The sequence below is a fragment of the Centroberyx gerrardi genome, chromosome 16 (genome assembly GCF_048128805.1).
Source record: "Centroberyx gerrardi isolate f3 chromosome 16, fCenGer3.hap1.cur.20231027, whole genome shotgun sequence".
Taxonomy (NCBI): Eukaryota; Metazoa; Chordata; class Actinopteri; order Beryciformes; family Berycidae; genus Centroberyx; species Centroberyx gerrardi.
The window spans coordinates 26468707-26486206 of NC_136012.1; the positions used below are offsets into that span (position 1 = coordinate 26468707).

Sequence of the window (17500 nt, forward strand, 5' to 3'; positions counted from 1 at the left end):
TTTTTTTGTTTGCATCCTCACTCATAAAACACAATTCGTAAGTAGACAGTGTTTTCCCGATTCTGATCCGGAAGTAACGTGTTTTTAATGTAGTTTCCACCTCAACATTTTCAAAATAAAAGTTCTGGTTTAACCGAGGCACTTGTATTACTAGACCAGTGCAAAAACGGAGGCAAACATTTGACTTTTACATTGAAAAATCCCAGCATTTGACATTCCAGTTATGACTACTCTCCCTGTTGTAGTTTTTCCTCTGAGTTTTAGGCTAAAACCGCCTTACAAGTTTCTCTACTGGCTGAAATATACCGGCCAAAACTCAGAACCGTCATTGTGTGTTTCCAGAGTTGTAAAACACAATCCGTGTCTGTCTTCAAAAAACAGATTACAGTCCTGTTCACAGATTTACAGAACTGGCTTTGGGATTTCAAATCATTTGTTGTTTTTTTTTTACGCTCGAAGCATTTCACAATATTGAATTTTACGCACAGATTGTTTTGGGGGGAAAATAAACCTCCATACAGCTCCAAGTGTGAATGTGTGGATGTGAATAAATGTGAAGCAGGGCTGAAACAGACTCATGCTCGGTCATCCTCCACCGGATAAACACAACTTAGAGAGGAAGTTGCTGCACAAGGTCCGCGGGACAGTAATGTGAATCGGTTTGGGCAGAAGGGTTCAGTGGAAGCCAGTAACACGGAGGAAGGAGCGTTCTCACATGGGTTTGACCCTGATTCCCTCCTGTGTGTTAAAGTGAAGTTTGAAGGCTTGTCTGAGCTCAGAGGCTGGACTGACACAGGATGATGGATTACTGTGGGTCAGCGGCACCTTGGTGAGATTTGGGCAAAACTGCAGACTCTGTTCCTCCTCTTCTTCTTCTTCTTCTCTCTTTCTCTGTTGTCTCATCTCTCTTTTCTCTGGTCTATCTGACGATTCTGGCTGTTTGTCTCTTTCTCTGGCCGTCTATTACTCTCTCTCTCTCCTTACTCTCCATTAGGGCTGGACGATAATTCAATATTATCGTTTATCGTCTTTCAGTGGGATTATGTTGTTATGATATGGTGATTTTGGGATATCGAGACGCACAATTCTGCTGTCTGAACTGATGAGAACAAGCTAATTGTATTTAGAAACTCAGACAAAATGAAGTACGGTAGGAATATTATGCGAAAACTTCAGTTTCGCTTGACATCACACCAAACATTACCATTCGGTTCAATATGATGAACATTAATTTGATTATTTAACGTGATTTCGCTTATGTGAGCCATATCGTCATATATATCGATATCGAAAAAAATCCTTATGATTATCGTGATATTGATTTCAACCCTATCGTCCAGCCCTACTCTCCATCTACGTTCCCTTTCTTTCTCTCCCTCTGTCTCCCATTCTCTCGGTCTTCATCTGCCTCTTTCTGTCTATATCTCAGTGTCTTTCCTCTCTGACTCACTTACACCACACACACACACACACACACACACACGCTTACTTTCTCGGTGAATCCGGTGTGAGAATCCCTTTAGCTATATTTGCACTCAATATTTACTCCAGATCATCCTGGTTCTTAAGAGCTTTAGCAGCCGTCCATCAGGAGTCAGCCAGCAGCCTCTCAGAGTCCCACATTACGCTCAGATGCAGCCAGTCACTCAGGTTAGAGCTCAACATGAAATACACTCGCCTGTTGTGTATTTAATTTCATATAATACTCTAGAGACTGCATTTTAGTGCTAATCTATTTGTCTATTTATCTTATCTACCTATCTGTCTAAATTTGTGGCATCGATATAACCCAAATGGCTGCTGTCATGAGTTAAACTCGCTATCAATTATTTTCAAGTCATCTTAAAAGTCTCATATTATAGGGATTCAAATTTTCCTTCATTTATATAAATATAGGATCAAATATGTGTAATGAAGACATTGTTAAAATTCGATTTTGTTTGATTGGTTCAATTTAAAGTTGCATTTTCAAAAATCCATCTTGTTTTTCCAGTCAGTTTCAGTCTAACTCCAGGAAACGCATCACAGCTGGACTCGGTCCTGATTGGCTCGCTTACTAAAGAATGACTGAAATCCATCCAATCAGGCCAGTTTGCATCTGGAAAGCCTCCACTGCTGTCGGCCAATCAGGGTCCAGCATTGTGAGGATTTAGTGTTCAAATTCATTCTATTTAACCAATTCAATTCTTTTAACTAAACTACATTTATCTGCAAACCCTTATGAATTATATTATTACATTACACTTATCCAAAGCCATAATAGCCTATATTTGAAAACAAAATCATGAAACCTGAATAATATGGGGTATTTAAGGCCTTTATGATGACTTAGTGAGATGTATTTTTCAAATACTGAGCAATTAATATAATTGAAACACTGTTATTTATCCAGTGAAAGTGGACTGAGCATACAGAACTAGTTAGCAGACCATTCCTTTAACATTCAATGGCTGAAAAAAGAACAACTTTTCCAAACAACATCTACTAAACTAACATTGAACATATCGGCTTAACAGTCTCTCTCTCTCTCTCTCTCTCTCTCTCTCTCTCTCTCTCTCTCTCTCTCTCTCTCTCTCTTCCTAACACTCTCACACACGCAGTCGATCTGTTTTGCTCACACACACAATCAGACACATTTTCCCTTCCTCTCTATATCTTTCTGCCTCTCTCTCTCTCTCTCTCTCTCTCTCTCTCTCACACACACACACACACAATCTCTCTCTTTTCTCTTTCATACACAAAACATCTCACACATTCTCTTCATGTCAGTTTCCTTCTGTTTCTCTCTCAGTAAGATCAGTCTGGTGCCTTCTGCATCTGAAAACCTTATTTTTCGGCGGTGCTCGCTGGGTGTCGGCAGCCTCTCTAATCACCAGGCTGGTCTGTGAGCATCTCTTCGCCTTGTGTGACAAGGACAAAACAAAAGCAGAGTCATTTACACTCGGCTCAAACACGCCACATTGCCTGGCAACCCAAACTAGCGTTTGACTGCGGCCGCCGCTCGCTTCGATTTCCCCAGAAACCTTCAGGAGAGGAATGTGCCGCTGTTTGAGTAACGGTACATCTCCAGTCAATCTCTCAGTATGTAAAGAATACGTTTCCGGCGAATCTCACTCTTGCGTAACGAACCTTGCGCTCCTCCTGCTCGGTTGCTTGGAGGTTTTTTGCACTAACTAGCTGTCGATCTGGGAGTTGAGGCTTGTTCTGCTGTTGCACTTATTGAAAATCGCTGCAGCTAAATCCCTAAAGTGTAAAATGTAAAAATGAATTCGTACTTTACGAATGAGAACACATTTCCAATGACTCTATATCACTGTATATGTTTAATTGAATCTGTCATTGTATGAATGAGACTGCATTATTATGAACTGTATGTCACTGTGTGTATGAGTAATGACTAGTAGGAGTAATTGTAACTAATATGGGATCTGAAGGGGGTCTCTCTCTCTCTCTCTCTCTCTCTCACTCACACTCACACACACACACACACACTCACTCACTCACTCACTCAGTTACACACTCACACAGTATTACTGATAGAAAATAAAAAAAATAGGTCTATGTCAAACAGTTGTACATACTTTTGATTCATAAAACCCAGGTGGTGAGGAGGATGATGATGAGGAGGAGGCGTTGCAGGATCACCATGGCAACAACCATCATCATCATCATCATCATCATCATCATCTGCTCTCATATTCACTCACACATCTACATTCACACCAAGTTTGCGATGAACTTGTTCTCTTTATTCCTTGTTTCGTTTGTATTTGCATTTATCCGTCTTGCCTTATCTTTCGTTTTCTGTAAAGCACTCTGTGACAAACAAGCTCTTTCAATTAATTTTAAAGTTTAATTTGATTCATTTTTCATCGTCATTCTCCTTGCAACTCGGGGGGGGGGGGGGTTATGAATGCAACACACACAAAAAAAAAAACTTTTGACAGGCTTGTTTCTTCCTGCTTAGTCTGTGAGTTTGGCAAGGCTTCAACGCTACTGAGCATGTGTGGAGAATTCACACTGCGACCCGGCGGTTTTGACTCACAATGTGTCGGTATGAGGTTGAGCGGCAGAGCGACGTTCCCCCTATTCAGCTTCATGAAAAAAAAAACACAGCTCGAGCCGACGGAGTTTTTCGACAAATGGGAGAATAATTTGTATTAGAAAGGATGTCAATCATCTCTTTCGGCAATGGCAGTTATTCAGTAATTTCGCCTCACCCCTGAAGCACCTCTTTGTCCGACGGGGTGGGGGGGTGCGGGTGGGGCGGGGTGCATGGGGTGGGGGGTGGGGGGTGCAGGGGAGCGGGGTCACATGTGTTAACGCTGTCTCAATCAGACACCGGCCCCAGGTGCAACCCATTTCCACATTTCCCCCCGTTTTGCGTTAAGCGCAAAGCCGACATCAGGATGAGGCAAATAAATGCTTGATAATTGGAGGGGAAATAGACGTATTACCAGGCAGGCTGCTGTAAAGTAATTGGATGAAAACCGTGCACCGAGTGGCCTATCGTGTTCGGGCTTTTCTCCGAATTCAGGAAGCGTTTGTGTGGGAAGCTGCCAGAATCGCGGCCGCGTGCCTCCAGGGAATTGTTATGAAGAGAATTAGCCTCAAATGACTCACATCACTTCTTGTTCCGCATTAACACAAACGGCTGTCTAATGTGTCGCGCTATTTTGTCACTAATTTGACTTCGAATCACAGAGGGAATTAGTCAGGAACTTGGGGAACGGGAGAAATCTGTTGCCTGTTTCCCTCGCTTCCACCGCAAATACAGCCTGAGTCCAGCCGCATAACTCACTCTGATTCGTTTTCACTCTTCTTCTTCTTCTCTCTCTTGCTCAGCCTGATAACTGAAAGCGAGGTGGAAAGAAACAAGGAGCCTGAACCTGAACCCCCATTAAATCTCCCATATTTAAAGCTGCATAAAGTAATCTATGACCTTTATCAGCGACAGGTAGGAGCTGCAGAAACTTTGATAGAAGTTATCTCCTCCTACACAAGTCTCCGGTGCATCACCACCTCTCCCACCCGGTCACATTTTCACAAGACAGAGGAGTAAGCTAGCTAATTAGAGCAGAGATCCAACAGAAACTCTCTAGTGAAGAGTTAATACATCACCATGCAAAATACTGGGATAATAGTACTGCTTTGTCTTTTGCTTTTTTTTGACTTGAGAACCAAGGCTTTTTAACTTTGATAGCCGGAATGTGTGAAGAAAGGAATGGTTGGGGAGATATTTTGGGGGGAGGTGGGGTTGGGAAACGATCTCCAAGGATTAGAACGAAGAACTTTGCGTGTTTGGAACGGATTATCTGAACTCTGCAGTGTTTTCTCCTTTAGTTTGGTTTCTCCAGGTGAGAACGATGCGAAAATGTGAGTCACAGTCCTCTAACAAGAGAACTGCGGTGAGGTTCGTTAGGAGTGAGAATGTAATCTGAACCAACTGCAGGAAACCACCCCGAAATGCAAGGGATTATGGGTAGAAGGAGGCGGATGCGGTTCCTCAAGCTTGGAAAGCCTAGCATAAGAAAATGAAGTCTGTTGTTAGCTGGTATGAACACCAGAGAAGGGAAACTGCGGCACAGAGCTAGGTCATGTGACTTTTGTTTACAAGCCCTGGTTCAGTTGTAATTGGGAAACGTGAACCTAAATGAACCAAATACAAAAATTCGGAACAAAGACAACAAATATGATGTGATCGCATCCTTAGTCATGTGAGCCACCCAGACTTTCACACTGAAACCCAAACCATCATTCACAAACTAACAAAAGCGTCAGGTGGCTTGTGGGATTTTCCAGACATTGTGGCCTGTAGACAAAACAGTTAAGCGTCCTTCCCTGACCGCACCACCGGTCACACATCATCACCTGTCATCATCAGGAAGATGGGGTCGTCACTTTACCTTTAGGGTGCCATTTTGAGGCGGGAGATTCATTGACCTGAATTTGGCCCAGCTATTCCTGGTCTGCTATACTGGCACATTAAACTGTCGGCTGTCTTGCTGGGAAACAGAAAGTCATCAGTCATGTTGTTCATTCAGTTAGCGGGCAAAGTAGTCGCTACCCCTTTAAAAAGTTTCTGTTTAAGTTTAAAGAAAGTATCCAATTCTTTCCTGTTGATTTGTCTCAACAAACTAATGAATATGTATGATTTTAGTATGATTTTCTCTCTTTCTGTTGATACTGACAGTAGATTAGCATTGTTTATACCCTAAAGTTTTTGTGCCTTTTTGTGTAAATGCACAAAACTCCAAATATCAAAATGTTCTTAATTCAAAATGGCAGCGAGAGTTAACTGTTCGAAAAAATGTGAACTTCAATACCCAGAAATCCTGTGCAGTGAGGTCAGTAAACGCCACACAGCTCGTTCATGTTTACTAACCAGTCGGTCTGTGATGCTTTATACCAAAGGAAACCAAAGAGACGAGAGAGGAGAAGATCTAATGTTGCTTTCTCTGGACTGTTGCTGTTTGGATTTTGCTCCAGCGTCTCCATCAGGTGGGATGGGACGCTCTTCTCTGCTGCAGCTCCATCTTGTGATTTAGGCTGATCAGATGGGTGTAGTTTTATATAAAGATCTTGCCTTGTCTGCAAAATGAGATGATAATTGATTTACCAATGGATATATTAGTGAGAGTGTATGTTAAGAGTATGAGATGGAAGGAGAGTAGAAAGTTAGAGAGACTGTGGAGAGAAAGAGAGTGTGAATGGAGCTGTAATTGAGAGACTAATGTACCTGTGTGTGTGTATATGTGTGTGTGTGTGTGTGTGTGTGTGAGAGAGAGAGAGAGAGAGAGAGAGAGAGGAATAGTGTGATGATGGATGGCGGGCGGAGGTGCAGCATTAGAGAGAAAGTTGAGAAAGAGAGAGAGTGAATGGGCTGTAATTGATATACAAATGGACCTGTGTGTGTGTGTGTGTGTGTGAGGTGAGAGAGCGTTTGAGAAGTTTGAATAGATTGTGGAGGGTGTGTGTGTGTGTGTGTGTGTGTGTGAATGATTGTGGGTGGTGATTATGATTGCCTCTCAGTGCAAGCTGTTGTGTATTCTGCCTTCTTTTTTTTTCTCATGCAGCTGGCATTTTCTGTTCTAGCTCTTACAGATCTCTGTTCACATTTATCCATTTTACGCCTTTGTGTGTATTTTTCTCCTCTATTCTCCATTGTCAGCTCTGCGGCCGGCATTGATCCGGCCCACGCCGCTCTCTCTCTGCTGGATTTGGACGAAGCGCCGTTGCAGTTTAGATCCAGCGTTTGCTCCAATTACAGCTTCACATTAGCAAAAAAGAGACTTAACTCTGTATTTGGAGGAGGAACAAATTATGCATCTGTGTTTGGTGAGCTGTCAAAATCGACGCCTGGACCGAGCGCCAGCACCTCGCGCCGCGCCGAGCGCTTCGCACTAATTCTCTTTCTGCGACTGCCAGGGCTTGAAAGCTCTGAGGTAATTGGACGAATTTATCAGCTTTTAGACGGCGAGCTTTGTGAAGTTATGAGCTATGGGGAAGTCGGGGGGGGGGGAGTTACACAAACTTGACATTTACAGTAATAATGCCGGGCGCACGGGGCAAACTTCTAATAAGCTTCATCAAGCTGCGGTAAGTAAGCAGTCGGGTGAACTCTTCCCGTTAAAGGGTAACTTCGGTATTTTTCAACCTGGACCCTATTTTCCCATCTTTTTGTGTCTAAGTGACTAAAGGGGACGACAATGTTGTTATAAGTGTCTGACAACATTATGGAAAGGACCCTGCAGAGAAATGAAACGTTTTTCTTTACCTTTCGCTTGATCCTGTCTGTGTGCAACTTCCTGCAACAACTCAACTCTCGCGAGACTTGAGCGAGACTTGGTTACACACAGATCACGGATCAAGCGAAAGGTAAAGAAAAACGTTTAATTTCTCTGTAGGGTCCTTTCCATAATGTTGTCAGACACTTATAATAACAATCTGAGCCTGTCAGTGGCAAAAACAAGAACTTTTAGTGGACGTACATTGACGGTGCGATTTGCCCCGTCAGATTACAATGCAGCTCGTTGTTTCGATCTTGCTCAATACTGGACCAATTTAAAAATTTGTTGTCCCCTTTAGTCACTTAGACACAAAAAGATGGGAAAATACGGTCCAGGTTGAAAAATACCGAAGTTACCCTTTAATAAACCAAAATCCTCCTGTTAGGATTCTTTCAAATGTCTTCTGATTCTGTTTATTAGCGCTCTGCTGCCTGGTGTTCGTTCTCCCATCATAAAAACGAGTAAAAATCTGAAGTCGGTTATTTTCTATCACGCCAGACGCTCTTGTCGCTCACGATACACATCACACACCGAGGCACCAGCCAGGTCTAAATTGCAATCGCTGGACCAGTCACCAACACTTAAACACGCTCTCAAGTTCCTTGACGGCCGACACTTTCAGACCAGATCGCGTTTCATACCTTCATGCCGTTTCCCTCCAGCTCTATTTTTTACGCTTTAAAACCTCGCTTCTTCGAGGTGAGGTAAAGATAACAGAGCGTAATTGGAACGAAACCCCCCCGAGTCGGCCCCCGTCAGTCCGGTTGCGGAAAACCTGAAACCTGCCGTTCGGAGGCAAACCTCGCAGTCGTTTTCTTTAAAGAGCGCTTGTCACAGCAAAGAAAATAATCTTCGAGGAATGGAAAAACACCGGAGCAGCTGAGAGGGGAGCCGCTTCACCGTGACTAAAACACCACGTCCAGATCTGACTGACAGCTTTATACACCTACAGACCCGTGTGTTGGTGCAGATTTGAAATGCTAAAGTCTGTGTAACGACGGTTCATTTATTGATCCTGGAGCTGGTGGGCATTCTCAGTTTGAAGTTAATTGGAAAAGATCGGTTATTGAGATTATTCGGTGGGTGGGCCGAGCGCGCGTCAAGTCCTTCACCATCACACGGAAAAATAAAGGTACCGAAAACTGGAATGGTTCTTTGGAGTGATGCCATAGAGCAGTGATTCTCAACCTTTTTCATATCAGGAACCCCTAATTTACTACACATTAGGGCCACGGACCCCCATTTGATGAGAGAGTGTCTCTTGGATCCAAATCTGAGAATATTTTTATTGTTAGATATGATTTTGTCCAGAATTCCATGACTATCTGTATTGTAGGTAGAGAGATAACAGTGAAACTATGATCAAAACACTCATTCTTCTACATTCTCTAATTGTGTTAACTTTGTGTAAATGAAGTAATGTTGAAGTTTAACACTTTATCAATTTGCTGGGGACCCCCTGGAACCTCCTCAAGGACCCCCTGGTGGTCCCCGGACCCCACGTTGAGAACCACTGCCATAGAAGAACCATTTCTGTTTCTACAAACAATCGAAGAACTACAGTACTGTGCGAAAGTCTTAGGCACAAATATCAAATATCAAAAAATTTACTTTAAAGAGCGGTCTACTGACACACTAATGCAGAAAACAAACATCTAAGACAAAATGTATTAAAAAAAATCTTAGACTTTTGCACAGTACTATATATGGTTCTTTGGGATATTAAAAAGTTCTTAATTCTTAGTTACTGGATGGTGGGAGATGGCAAAATGTGGAAAATAACCAAACCCCTCCATAGTATATATTTTGCAATTGCAAATTAGGCTTTACATGGGCAGATAATGCAGGAGTGTAAGCAAAGGAAAGCAGAAATGATTCTTTAAAAACTTTGTGGTTCTTCTATGGCGTCACTAAGAAGAACCATTTTTGGCACCTTTATTTTTCTGTATGTCAATTTTTCTATCCTGGTCAGAACAAAAATGAATAGTTCATTTCTAAAAACCAAACCTTTCTCTAGATGAAAAAACATTTCCTAAGGTTTACTAATCAGTGTCTGTAAAATATACTGTAGATCAGTGATTCTCAACCTTTTTCATATCAATGACCCCTAATTTGGTCGACATTAGGGCCATGGACCCCCGAATCTGAGAATATTTTTATTGTTTGATATGATTTTGTCGAGAATCCCATGACTATCTGTACTGTAGGTAGAGAGATAACAGTGAAACTATGATCAAAACAGTCATTCTTCTACATTCTCTAATTGTGTTTACTTCTTGGAAATGAAATAAAGCTGAAGTTTAAACGATTCATCAATTTGCTGGGGACCCCCTGGAACCCCCTCAAGGACCCCTGGTGGTCCCCGGACCCCACGTTGAGAACAACTGCTGTAGATGATGCAGCTTGTACCATAACTTTGTTTCATTTTGTGCCCTCAATTAGAGTGGGTGTCATTTTTTTTTTTTTTATCTCATTTCAGAACAAAACAGATAGATTACCAAGCCATTCATTCAAATGAAATAAATCATTAGTTCTGTTGTCTAAATAGCCCTCTTACTCTAATGGCTCAATTCACCGCCTTTAACCTCCGTCACATTTTACCAGCTGAGCGAACCACCTGCTCTTATCATTTACTTTTACTGCGGAGCTTTTAATCGTAATTATCCCCTTGTTCGCCCTCCACTTTCCCTCCCCTTGTTGTTCCAGCCAGCGAGGGAATCTGTTCGACCCCCTCCGTGTCTCCCGCCACATTTCCCCCTGTTTACCACACAGAGAAGCGCCGTTTGGTCGCCGTTTGGGCCGAACCCATCACCTCCGCTACCAATCTGCATAATACAAGGCTTGTCTTTGCCTGCTGAGAGGGAACGCTAGTGTCCAGACAGCTATTGTTTGCAATTATGGGATTCCCGCTGAGGCCGTCAGCACCGGCCAAGAATCTTTTTTTTTTTTTTGTTCCCGACACAGAAAGAAGACAATGTGGAGCTGAAGAGGCTTTCCATGCCGGTATGATGTTTACCCATACACAGGGTCTGATGGGGATATCCATTGTGGCCATTTTTGGGTCGAAAACTGGCTTGGATGTTAGAGCAAGGGGCCGGGGGGGGCGGGGGGGGGGGGGGGGGGGGGTCATTGGGGTTATCAAGTTGACTCCTCCCATCACAGATATTTCGGTGAATTAGACTCACAAAACAGCCAGAAGGCAATAACTTGCCAAAGTGTGATCAAATTTCCCTCTAAATGAGTCCAAAATTTAATAAAACCTGATAATATAATATTCATTTTCCCAATTACTTTAATTGGGATTTGTTACATTGGGCTGTAACTTTTTTTAAGGGCTGTAACTTTTTTTTAATTAGAATCATATGAATAATATCAGTCTGAAGATGTTGTGATATTATATGGCAGTTTATTTCATTAACAGGTTTCATTACAATTCGACTCATTAAGAGGCACGTTTTAGTACATTTTCACAAGTCATTGCAGCAATATAATAGTTGTTATATTATCCATTGCTATAAGGCACACACACACACACACACACACTCCACACCAACTCTCAACTCTAAAAAAGGAAACTTGCTGCAATATGCAACTTTTTCACATTAAAACAACAATAAATAAATAGGAAAATCCTCCTTTTTCTACATTATCCGTCTGTGTATTCAGGCCTAAATCCCCCAATTTGTCTGAAATTTGGCTTTTCAATTATGTTGGGACATTTTTGGGCGTAAAGCATTCCCTGTGGGCGTGTCGTGTGGGCGCGGCCAGCAGTGAGATGGTTGTGGCTATCAAGGTGAGGCTAGTGGCCACAGAGCAGGAAGTCATTGCTTCATTTCCACCATAATAATAATGGCAGAAAACAGTAAGAAACGAAAGAACAGAGAAGATATGAAAATCAACATTGCTTTTTGTATTGCAGATCGGCCATATTTGCTGCCTGTGGAGGCTTTACAGTGATTTTGTTTCAAGGTAGACAGCTCATAAATATTAATAATAATAAACTTCATTTATAGAGCACTTTTCTTAACACAAGTTACAAAGTGCTTCAAAGGAATAAAACAAAAGACAATAAAAATGAACACATCACCAAGAAGGTTTACGAAGGAAAGATGAGTGATGAGTGACAAGTGTTGGGATGGGAACTTGACCAAGTCAGTGGGAAGAGGGCGGGACTAACAGCTAACACTTCCTGACTCGAGGCGAAAAGTTGCATATTGTAACTTTAAAACTTTGAATCGACATCAGTTCTCTTCACAGTAGTCAGAATAAGTTCTCCTGAGGCCCCCAAAGACGCCGCCGCCTCCTCCTGTGCAATCAGCTCTCCTCAGGGCTGAATCACGGCGAGCTCTCGGCCCGCAGACTCGAGTCCTTCAAGGTGTCGGTCGGTCCGGACCACCGAGGGTCCGGCCCGCGAGTCATCAGGGCTGAAAAGCTGCTCTTTACATTCAATCAGAGAGAGACTCCATCAGCTGCAGCCACCTGACACCGAGGCAGTCTGAAGTCTAAAGCCACGCTGCAGAATAGCTGTGAACGCCGCGGTGCACAGGCAATAATCTGATGTGGAAGACTGAGTTGGGATTATTTTAGGGGTTTTTTTGGGTTTCATGACGCAGTTGGAGAGTTCACTTCCAAAAAACTATATGACCGGTTACTTTCCAAAGCGCTATACATCCATTTTAGAACAATTTTGCCGCCTTAAATTCCTATAATTCCAAAAAACACATGTGGTTCTATCTTGAGAAATATAACTAAGCAAAGCTCTTCAGCTGATTTGTAAGCAAATGTCTTAAGATGACTCAGAATTTCAATAATAACGCATTAATGTGCTTTGCTTTTATGTCAGCAATCATTTTATAAGAGGAGAAATAAAAACAAGGATGTGTAAAAACGTCTCATCTCAGTCTCGTAAAAGTAAATATTTTCGGGGCATCATTTTGTAAGAGTAGAAAAAAAAAAAACAGAGGATGTGATGAGAGTTTTGTTTTGGTTTCATGATGCAGTTGAAGAGTTCACTTCCAAAACACTATATAGACAGATTTCTTTCCAAAAATGCCATACATCCATTTTAGAAAGATTTTACCACCTTAAATTCCTCTATTTCAAAAGCACAGGTGAATCTATCCTCAGAAACATAACTAAGCAAAGGTGTTAAGATGACAGAATTTCAATAATAACCCATAATGTGCTTTATTTTTATGTCAGCACTCATTTTGTAAGAGGAGAAATAAAAACAAGGATGTGTAAAAAACGTCTCATCTCAGTCTCGTAAAAGTAAATATTTTCGGGGCATTTTATCGGGGCAAAAAAGTAAAAGTTGCCCAATGTCGGACGGACTGGGGCTTTAAAGTTCCCTCGTCTCCCCTCATCTGTCTGAGCGGCTGATTGAGCCCGCATGCTATTCGCTGATTGCCCACCGCGAGTTCAGCTCAATTGCAGGTCAAAGGTCGCGTGTATCAGATGTCATCAGAAGACGCAGGTTCTCTGTTTCACTCTGTCTTTTCCTGTTTCTCTGACTCCCTGTATTTATGCCACTCTCTTTGACTTTCTCTCTCACACACACACACACACACACACACACACACACACACACACACACACACACACACACACACTCCAACACATGTACACACACATAAAGTAGGAATCAAGACACAAGCAATTGGCGTTTTCATTCTGTCATTTATTTATTTTATAGTTATTTTTAGTTGGGTTTTTTTCATGATGATGTGTTATTGCTTTGTTTAAGCTATTATTACTTTTGTACTCTTTTTCCTATTTTTACTAATGTTTTCATTTTCATTTGTAAGTCAATTTAATTTTCATTTTTATTTGTAAGTTAATTATTTGTAAGCTAATTTCCTTCTCAGTGACTCAGTTGTATTTGATCTGGGTGTCATCTCACAAGCCCTATGGTTTTTTTTTCAACCATCTGTGCATACTGGACAATCTTGTTTAATTCTGTTTATTGACATTTTATACTAACTCAACTAAACTAAACTAAACTAAACTAAACAGGTGTAGGCTGAATGGAGGCTTTACTATTCCCTCAGCTGTGGGTATTTGGATGTATAAGCTCATACAATGGAGCTGTTCATTCATATCACATCTGGTAAACTCAGTCAGACAGCTCGGTGTGGTGTGAGGAGAGGGCCGTGAAAATAGTGTAATCTCTCTTGTTAAAGCTGCACTAGGTTTCAAAACTGTCTGAACTTCAATACCCAGAAATCCTGTAAGGTGGGGTCAGTGAACTGCAGGTTGTTATTTGCAGAGAGATTGTTAAGAACGAAGTCTGTTAGCGAGTAAAAAAAAAATGCTTAAATCAAAAAGTGAAAAAGTGTCACAGGAGAGTTGCTCTTCTGTGCTTGGAGTTGTGCGAGCGAGTTTGGGGCGGCTCTCCAGCCACAACCCATCATTCCTTGAGGTATTGAAACAGCTGATACAGCCTGGATGGATCACATGACAATGATACGCCTGAGATCACATGACAATCACACGTCAGCATTTTCGAAAAGCTCTCCCTGTCCCACACTACAACACAAAACCGACGTTTTCAAATGTTATCACTTGGGAGAGCGTTTTCAGAAAGCTCCATTTTTAGTGATGGAAAACAGCGGCTCAGTGTGGATGGAAGGCCAAAACAAAGAAATAAAGATGCATTTTCACATTTATCCGGATTAGTATGGACTAGGCCTAAATCACAAACTAGGGCTGCAACAGAGAAGAGCGTCCATCACTACTAACTGAGACCCCACATGTGGATCGGCTGGGAAAATGTTGAATGAGAAACACTTTCTCCTCGCTCGACTGCTCCTGTCAAGGTGCCGTTGAACAAGGCTTTTAATCCATAAATAAAGGTGAAAAACCTTTAATCTGGACGTCTGGGTGCTGAGCTCAATGGAGACTTAAGTACTAGTAAGCAGATGCCAGCAGCCGCTGCAGAAATCTAAACTGCCTCTTAGTTGACAGGCCACTTATTATCAATGAGTGTGTTTGGAAAGCTCAGAGAGAAAGCTCCGTTGTGGCTCGTGCGTCCGACTGTCAAACCCAAAAACGAGGCGAAGCTCTCACTTGAAAGGGGAAATTTGCACGCTGCCTGTCAAGCCCCCAGCTGTACGAAAAGAGGCGATCGCGATGCCACTACAATAACCGCGCATATCCGTGTCTCATTTGGGGGGGAAAGGTCGGAGCGAGTAGACGACAAATCCCACGATGAAAGGAAATTATCTCTGCACCTCTGTAGGTTTCTGAAAAGCGGGTGACGACGCTCCTGTTGAGTAGCTGTCAGCGTTCCCATTTGATCTGATTAGCGCGTTGGTACCAGTGATCAAAGAACAAGCCTAATTTGCACACTATCGGTTCGCCTTTGAACCGCGGATGGTGAGAGTAAAATAATTTGGCAGATAGCGCCGGTGCACGGCTCCAGAACCATAGAGAAAGAGTATTAGCATATTACAGACAGCATGAACAGAACATAAAAGCGACAGCTAAATTGCTCCAAACTTGTGATTTAATGTAGAGAGAACAAAGACATGGGGAGAGAAAATTGAAATTATGGTTTACTGCGATGCTTGCATAATGGATGTATTCCCATGCTGCATCAACTCATACACACAGACAGGCAAAGTGGAGAGAGTGTGTTTCTGTGAGCTGAACCCCCCCCTCCCCAACACACACACACACACACACTGCATGTCAAGCCTTCAAGTGCGAGAAACCGCAAAACCTCGAGAGGATTACTGTAATGCATTACTAATGTCAAACAAGTCTGAGATTAAACAAGTCATTTCGGGAGAGCTCTAAACCACACGACTCACTCGGAGCTCTTTGATCCGTAACTCGTGACAGCTCCTTCTCTACCTGGAGACGTTTCGCCGAGGCCGGGCCAGCGGGGCGGCGAGGGGAACGGGACGCAGCGTCTGCACTTTTATGCCATAAAATATTATATTCCCAGGATGGATATTAAATTAGCACCTTACATCTGGGGGTTCTTAAACTTTTCCAGCAGCCCGGGGCACAGAAAAAGGTTTCTTGTGTGTGTGTGTGTGTGTCTCATTGAAATGTCCTTGGACCCTTTTCTGCTCTCTCACTGTAAGGTGGACAGAAACTTTTTCTGGACGGACGGATTCGTCACCGTCCGTTTACTCAGTCAGAGGCGTTTCTACATTTGGGGAATCCATGCCTTTATTTTTTCTCATTTGTTTCTACGTGACTGGCAAGGAATATCCCAAGTATATTTTCTAAGGTATTGTACCCGCTGACCACTGAGCTCCTGTTTTTTGCCGTGTTCTACCTCAGATCCAAGAAGCGCTCCTTCCTCCTTCTTTTTTCAAGCGTTCCTACATTTGTTTAGCGTCAAACACAGAGATGACGGTCCGACCAAAACAAAGATACAACAGAGAAAGGCTGGTGTGACGTTGGGATGACTGCAGGTTTTCCAGCTCAGTTTCTTATCCCACTACTATAATTGGAGAGTGGTTTGTGTGTTTGTGTGTTTGTGTGCTTGTGTGCTTGTGTGTCCCACCATGGAGGAGAGGAGAGGAGAGGAGACAAGGAGAGGAGAGGAGGAGAGGAGAAGAGACAAGGAGAGGAGGAGAGGAGAGAGGAGAGGAGGGGAGAGGAGACAAGGAGAGGAGAGGAGACAAGGAGAGGAGAGGAGAGGAGATGAGGAGAGGAGAGGAGACAAGAAGAGGAGAGGACAGGAGGAGAGGAGAGAGGAGAGGAAACAAGGAGAGGAGAGGAGGAGAGGAGGAGAGGAAAGGAGAGGAGAGGAGAGGACAGGAGACAAGGAGAGGAGATGAGGAGAGGAGGAGAGGAGGAGAGGAGACAAGGAGAGGAGAGGAGGGGAGAGGAGAGAGGAGAGGAGAGGAGGAGAGGAGATGAGACAAGGAGAGGAGAGGAGGTTATAAATTCTAGTTGAATTTATACTGTAGAGTCTGTTTCTTCTTTTTACTATGAAGTAGCTCCGTTATGAGCAAAGCTTTACTTTACGGTTCTGCTGCCTCACCTCCATGTTGACGCTCCAAAACAAACCAATGGACAGAAATCTATCTGTCAATAATTCTGTCTAATTCTGATGGATCAGAGCGGCTGCCGCCTCAGTCGCTCTGCATAAGAGCCACAGCTAAATGCCTCAGAAGTAAAATGTGAAGAATTTGAAAATGTTGAATGTCAAATATGTTGAATATCACTTAATTCAGCACTTACAACACTGATACACTGAATTTGAAGACTCTGAAATGAGAAAAAAATTTCTGGCATGAAAGTTAAGCAAATCATGGGTTACTAGGAGATACGTAAAGTCAGTTTTAGTTTCCCCTTTGTTATGCATTGTAAGAGATGAGTAACTTTTTGTTTCTACCCTGATTTTGATGGTTATTATACCCAAATGATGATGAAAAAAGTCTTCAACTACTAAGAAATCTTGTAAGGTGACGTTATACCAAAGGAAACCAAAGAGACTAGAGAGGAAAAGATCTAACGCTGATGAGTCCAGCTTTCTCTGCTGCTGTTTAGGATTTCACTTTTAAGTTTTGATTCATCACTTCTTCACTTCTTGTACGGTATGTGGAGAAGATTTCCCACCAGTGTCCATATCCAAAACCTTTAATTTGAGGGAAAATAGGGTGAATCTACAATTAGTGACGATGGGAGGTTCTTCTCTGCAGCTCCACTTTGTCATTTAGGCTGATAAGACTGAGGTCGAATTTCAT

At 42.6% G+C, this 17500-nt stretch overlaps 1 protein-coding gene across 1 annotated transcript in view; it reads left to right on the top strand.

The window, feature by feature from the left end:
- htr4 (5-hydroxytryptamine receptor 4) overlaps positions 1-17500 on the top strand; it is a 258947-nt gene that overhangs the window by 142378 nt on the left and 99069 nt on the right. The window lies entirely within an intron of this gene.